Below are 6,069 nucleotides of genomic sequence, written 5' to 3'. Positions count from 1 at the left end.
CGCACTCCCCTTTGGTAACCATAAGTTTGTTTTCTTTGTCTGGGAGTCTATTTCTGTTTTGTAAATAAGTTCATTTGTATCAATTTTTTAGATTCCACACATAAGCGATAGCATAGGAAAGGAAACATTTTCAGTTAGAAGAGCCCTCACTAAAGTATGTCTTCAGTGGAAATGCATTTGTTTAATATTACATTAGTGATTTCTACCCCTTGTACCTACCCAATTCAACAAGCATTTTATTAAACTCCTAGTAGGTGCTTAGGACTCTGTGAGGTGCTACAAACTATCATGAAGGAGTAAACCTGAATTAATGACAAAAGAAAATGAAACCATTTTTTAAGAATGCTTCACAGGAATTCCATTATGGGAAGCAATGAGAAAGCATGGATCCCACATTAGTGATACCTGCTGCCATTCCTCATCCTTATACGCAGCACACACACAAACACACACAGATGTGCTCAGGTAGAAATGCTCTTTGGGTAAAAATACCCACGGCTTTTTACGCAGTGCCAGTTGGCCTGGCTGGGCTACCCCATGGTGTCCCATCACTGATGAGATGCTGATTAAGTTGCTTTGTGCTCCATAATGGACCAGTGGGTCATTCTCTGTTTCTTGTCAACTTCAAACAGGCCGGGCAGTCTGAGTTTGTTTTAACTCTACTGACCCCAAATGCCTTTTGTCTTTATCAGACTTTATTCTTATCTTTTCAGAAATGGAATGGTTCCTCTTTTTCCTGTTTCCTCAATATTTTCCTAAAAGACACAAACTTACAGAAGTTGTTTCTGAAAGTGGAGCTGACTGGAAAAGTACCCAATTTTGTTTCTAAATATATATTTGTAGAATCTTCCAAAGCCAGTCCGTCAGAGACAGGGGATTCCATCTCAATCTACCTTGAAAGGCGATTGAATTAAACAAGCATTTGGTGAGTATCTGCTTTGTATCTGGCTTTGTTCTGAGGGAGTTAGAGAGGAAGTAGGATTTGTCCCTGCCCTTGAGGAGTTTAAAGTCAAATGGAATAAGAGGCAACACTAATTAAGCCAAGAATTTACTTATGAGTTTTTGAATTCACATTCTTGGCTTCAGTGTTTCTATGTATAATGGCCAAAAGGGTCCAGTAGTTTTAATCTCTGTATCATAGTAGATTTAGTTGTTCATGAAAAAAGGCCTCTCTAACCCAAATGAAGGAAACTCAGTCTAGACATTGGGGATGCTTTAACTAATTTTCAAGCTAATTTGGCTTAATTAGTTCTTTTCCTAATAGTACTTTGTTCCAGACTCTATGACTTTGAACATTAAGCACTCACCCAGCCACTTTCCCTGGAGAGGTAAAGCTGCATCAGGCATGAATCCAGTTCTCAAGGAGCTCACTGCCAAGCTCAGCAGGTGAGACAGAGAATGAGGGGGAAAGGCATTGGTGCACAAGAACAAGAACCACGGGACCAGTAACTGGGGTCTTGTCCTGAGAGGCTGTGAGAATCACTCCACTGCTTTTTCTTCAGGGTAACTTCATCTCCCCACATCATGATGTACTGTAAGGATTGTGGGAAATGCTTTGCCCCCTTTGGATGAAAGGTGTATTATATAAGGTCTGTAAAAGTATTTTGGATATGTTTAGAAAAAAATAAGTGATAACAATGATAATAATATCTAGCATTTATTGAATGCTTATTATACGCCTGGCATTAAACTAAAGATGGGAATACGGCTTTAATCTGTAACTCTATTTTATATCCGTTGAGCCCCAAATTATCAAAATATTTCTTTCTAAATGCACCCTGTTCATAATCTGTTTTTAATTGTCAATCTGGGTGATGGTTTCATGGGAATTCATCATACCATTCTCTCTACTTTTGTGTTTTGAAATTTTCCATAATCAGAGGCCATGCAAAAAAAAGGAAGGGGCCAAATAAACTTCATTAACCTAAATAATACCTCAGATAAACGATGAAGGCAAAGAAAGAAGGAAGTCAACCGTTCTTCAGCATTTATAATGTGCCAGATCCTTCATATACTGTCTGTGACTTAACTGTGATCCCATTTTACAAATAAGGCAACTGAGGCTCAGAGAGATTAAAGGACTTTTTTAAGGAGTTGAACGCTGACCAAAGCTTATGTATGCTCTTTCCAATACACCATATTGCTCTATGGGTCCGTATAGTTTCTAAGGGCAGGATCCCTGTGTTTCATCTTGGCAGCCTCAAGTGCCAGTGGGTGAAATCACAGTTCAAAACCAGATAAAATGTTTTGAAAACAATGTGACATGTATGCTTTAGGAAAAATTTCAAAGCAATATATGAAAACTGGCAAAGCAATGGTTAATGATAATTTGTATCTGAGAGGAACGTCCTTAAATGTCCATTCTGTGTGGGGGAGGGACCTTGGGGTAACCAACATTTATTTCCAGACATTTCACAACCTCTCTTTAAGGTTAGATATAAGGCCCATTTCACAGATGAGTAAAACGAGGCTGAGAGAGGTCCAAATTGGCAACACCGGTGTATGGTGGGCATTACCGAGCCATGGAGTGGGGCGCAGCTGGAGTTCAAATCCAGCCTGGCCTGACCCTCAGTGTACATCCTCTCACCACAACAAGTGAGTGCTATGTTAGAATCGGATTCTTTCTTCTGTGGAAACAGCATGTATTAAAGGTTAGAGAGGGTCAACCAAATTCCTCCATGGGGCCTGGGAGGGGGAAGAGTTGGGTGTGACAAAATGGCAGCGTTTCTTTATCACGAGGCAAAACTCCCCCGACTCTGTTTGGATTTAGTCTGCACGGACCAAACTGAACAGAAGCGAATTGTCCCATCTGTTGTCAAAACCATCCTCCCCGACTTCAAAGAGTCCCGGCCCCGGAGGGAGAGACCCCCGGGGCGCAGAGGGAGATGGAAGCGGAGCCCCTCGGCCTCCTGTCGGCCGCTTCAGTCTCAGGGGGCTGGAGCCGCTGCCTGTCATCCCAGCTGACTTCTCTTTGAATCTGCGGCTCTTCACCACCCCCTGCCTTCCCCTCCGCCCGAACAGACCCAAGGCCCGATTTCTGTTTGAAGTGGACGTGCTACTCTTCACACGGCGGGCGCTGCCGCGGAGGTGCAGCCGGATTAGAGGAAGCGGCTCCCTGTGGGGCGAGGCCACCTAAGCCTCAGGCGGCAGCCAGCGTTTTCAGGCGCTCTCGGGGCGATAATGGCATTCTGGACTTTTCCACAGGGGTCCTGAGGCCCCCGAGGGATCTTAATTAAAGTGGCTTTGTGGGTCTGGGAGGCAAACACCGGCCCAGAACTCAGGGTGGGAGCTCGTTATGAGTTCTGGTTCGGTTTCTCCCTGGCCTCAGAGAGTCTCTAGGTTCATAAGAGCAAAGGAAATGAAAGAAGTGGACCTACTGTCTAAATCCTAAAGCAGAAACCTCTGCTTTCACCGGAATAACCAGAGCTCTCCAGCAAAGCATCACCTGGTCATTTCCCTTTGCTGGTGTAGAAATGATGATCGGGAAACCACACTGGAAATCGCTCAAAGTACCGTGCGCTGGAGCGAAGCTTTCTCCTTTCTGAGATTATTCTGAGGAAAAGGTAATAAACAGATCTGTAAGGAAATTCATTATCTTAAAGTTTACTTACATATATTAGTTACTACCTTTGAGTGAATGAATTTTCATCTAAATAGATGAAAATTTTGTTATTTTGCTATAGATCAAGTATCTCCCTATAGACATTTCAAATGTAGCTCTAAGGAGAGTAATTTTTTTTTTTTTTTTTTTTTTTTTTTTTTTCGGTACGCGGGCCTCTCACTGCCGTGGCCTCTTCCGCTGCGGTGCACAGGCTCCGGACGCGCAGGCTCAGCAGCGGCCATGGCTCACGGGCCCAGCCGCTCCGCGGCATGTGGGATCCTCCCGGACTGGGGCACGAACCCACGTCCCCTGCATCGGCAGGCGGACTCTCAACCACTGCGCCACCAGGGAAGCCCAATATTTTTTAAAAAGATAATAAAAAGTTAAATATAAGATCCCCTTCTCTGTAAAATCTTTTATAAAGGTCAATAATTTTGAGGCATGTGTGTGATTTTACATGAGTATTACTTTTTGGATAGAATCATAGAATATATCTGCTTTGAAAATATTATTTTTAAAAAGAAAAATGAAGTGTGGGTGCCGTTTTTTAATACAATATCAATAATTATATTTACTTGTTAAGATGACAAAATTAGACAGGATTACAAGAAATATTAGCCTCCAAGGATAATTTATATTGATACCTTTCTCTCTGTTCTTAAAATATGAAATTATTTACACATCCCACTATATTATTTTGCAAATTGTGGTAGTTTCACAATTTGGAAATCTATCTATCTATATCTATCTATCTATCTAGATATATATATCTCACAGATGTGTGTAATTATTTAATTAGTGTCAGTTTACCTCCTAGACCTTAAGCTCCATGAAGGTAGGGGCTATGTCTGATTTGTTTACCATTTTGTCCCCAGCTCCAGACATGTATTAGGTACTCAAATATCTGTTGAATACATGAATAATCACTCAAAGAGGTGCAATGTAATGATGATGGTATATATTTGATTTTATAAGAATGCCTGCTTTAATATTTTTTCTGTTAATTAAGAGACTCAGGTTATACACTTGGACTTTGTGAATTTAAGAAATCACTAACGCTTATCTACAAAAAAATATGACTGAAAATGTTCTTTGGATTGTCAAATCAGATGTGCAGTGGTTTGCCAGTTCATGGGATTGAAACTTTCAAATAATTGGTGACTGGTCCCAATCAATCAGAGTAAGGGCAACATCCACTGAATATAATTGTTTAAAGAGGCCACTTGTAATTGAAACACTTTTAAATTTTGCGTAGGGATGAAGTAGTCTTATTGCATGGTGTTGTTACCAGAGCAAGTAGTTCTAGGGTATTTGCACGGTTGCTATGCTGCGCTTTCCATCTGTAAAGATAACCAGATGAAACGGCAGAGCTAAGGGACTGAAGTCCAAAGCTGGTGGAGACATCAGTGATTGAGAATGTGGGGAGCGCCAGGCACTGCCAGACAGATGTGCTGGGAATCCACCCCCAAACTTCATGGGATCATATTGCGCTCGCTCCTTCAACAGAAATCTGGTGCCAGGGAACTTCTTTCACAGTGCTGAAAAAGAGCTAAAAGATAACCTTTTCTTCCAGGAATAAGGATGCCTCTGGTTGTGCACGAGTCAGTGAGGGTGGAAGAAGCTGTTTCATAGCCTTGCAGACAAGACCAGCATTGTCAAAAGTTTGCTGTTTCCGCTGCCATTCCCCGATTCCCCTCTGCCCTCAAAAGATTTGTAAAGTGGTCAGGGCCATGATGTTGCCCAGTTTTGCTACCAACCTTCTTTTCTCTTGATCTTTTGTTTCAATGTCTGCTTTCTTTCCCCTACGTGCTCACTGAAGCCTGATTGTGGGGTCAGGCTATAATTAGTTTATATATGAAGTTTAATTCACTGTGGCTCTTCTGGCATTAGACTCAGATGGGCTTTGATGTCTGGCTGGAGCTTTGATCCCAGTCCCTCGAATGGTGGCCATCACCCCAACTCAAAGGATTGCCCTTTATTTTTTTCCCTCCTATTCGGAGACAGCTTTTCCCAATTACATCATTTGTGTTTGGCCATAAAAGCTGCAAGGCATCATTTTGTTGCTTTGCTCTATAGCAAAACGTGCAATTGATGCTTCTTACTTTGCTTGGCTGCAAAGGAATGTTCACTGCTGGATAAGGCATTTGTACAGTGGTGCTCAGACTTTGTGAGGGCGCTTGGGAGTTGTTCTGCCCAAGGGCAAAGAGTCAGACTGTGTGATCTGAGGGACCCTTTCTGACTCTGCCCAGGAAATATCTTTAAGCATAAGCTACACGACTGTGATATAGTCAGTCGAGACCCTTTTTCATGCTGGCAACTTTATCTTACTCTCCAGATCTTCCGGGCAGCAGATCCACCCCGTCTTTAATGTCACACTTTCTGAGCATGGATTAGCAGCTTGTCTGAGAAGACAGAGGCCTCCAGGGAAAGCAAAAGAACTAAGGAGAGCTGAGCGATACTACAAAGAA

At 42.3% G+C, this 6,069-nt stretch overlaps 1 long non-coding RNA gene across 1 annotated transcript; it reads left to right on the top strand.

Moving 5' to 3' along the window:
* Positions 1-713: 713 nt before the first annotated feature.
* Positions 714-1,647, top strand: LOC131753865 (uncharacterized). The gene is made up of 2 exons (XR_009334935.2): positions 714-925; positions 1,265-1,647. It is a non-coding gene; the product is annotated as an uncharacterized lncRNA (long non-coding RNA).
* The last annotated feature ends 4,422 nt before the right edge of the window (positions 1,648-6,069 follow it).

Source organism: Kogia breviceps, chromosome 3 (assembly GCF_026419965.1).
Source record: "Kogia breviceps isolate mKogBre1 chromosome 3, mKogBre1 haplotype 1, whole genome shotgun sequence".
In the NCBI taxonomy this organism is placed as follows: domain Eukaryota; kingdom Metazoa; phylum Chordata; class Mammalia; order Artiodactyla; family Physeteridae; genus Kogia; species Kogia breviceps.
This window is presented reverse-complemented; position numbering and strand designations above follow the sequence as displayed.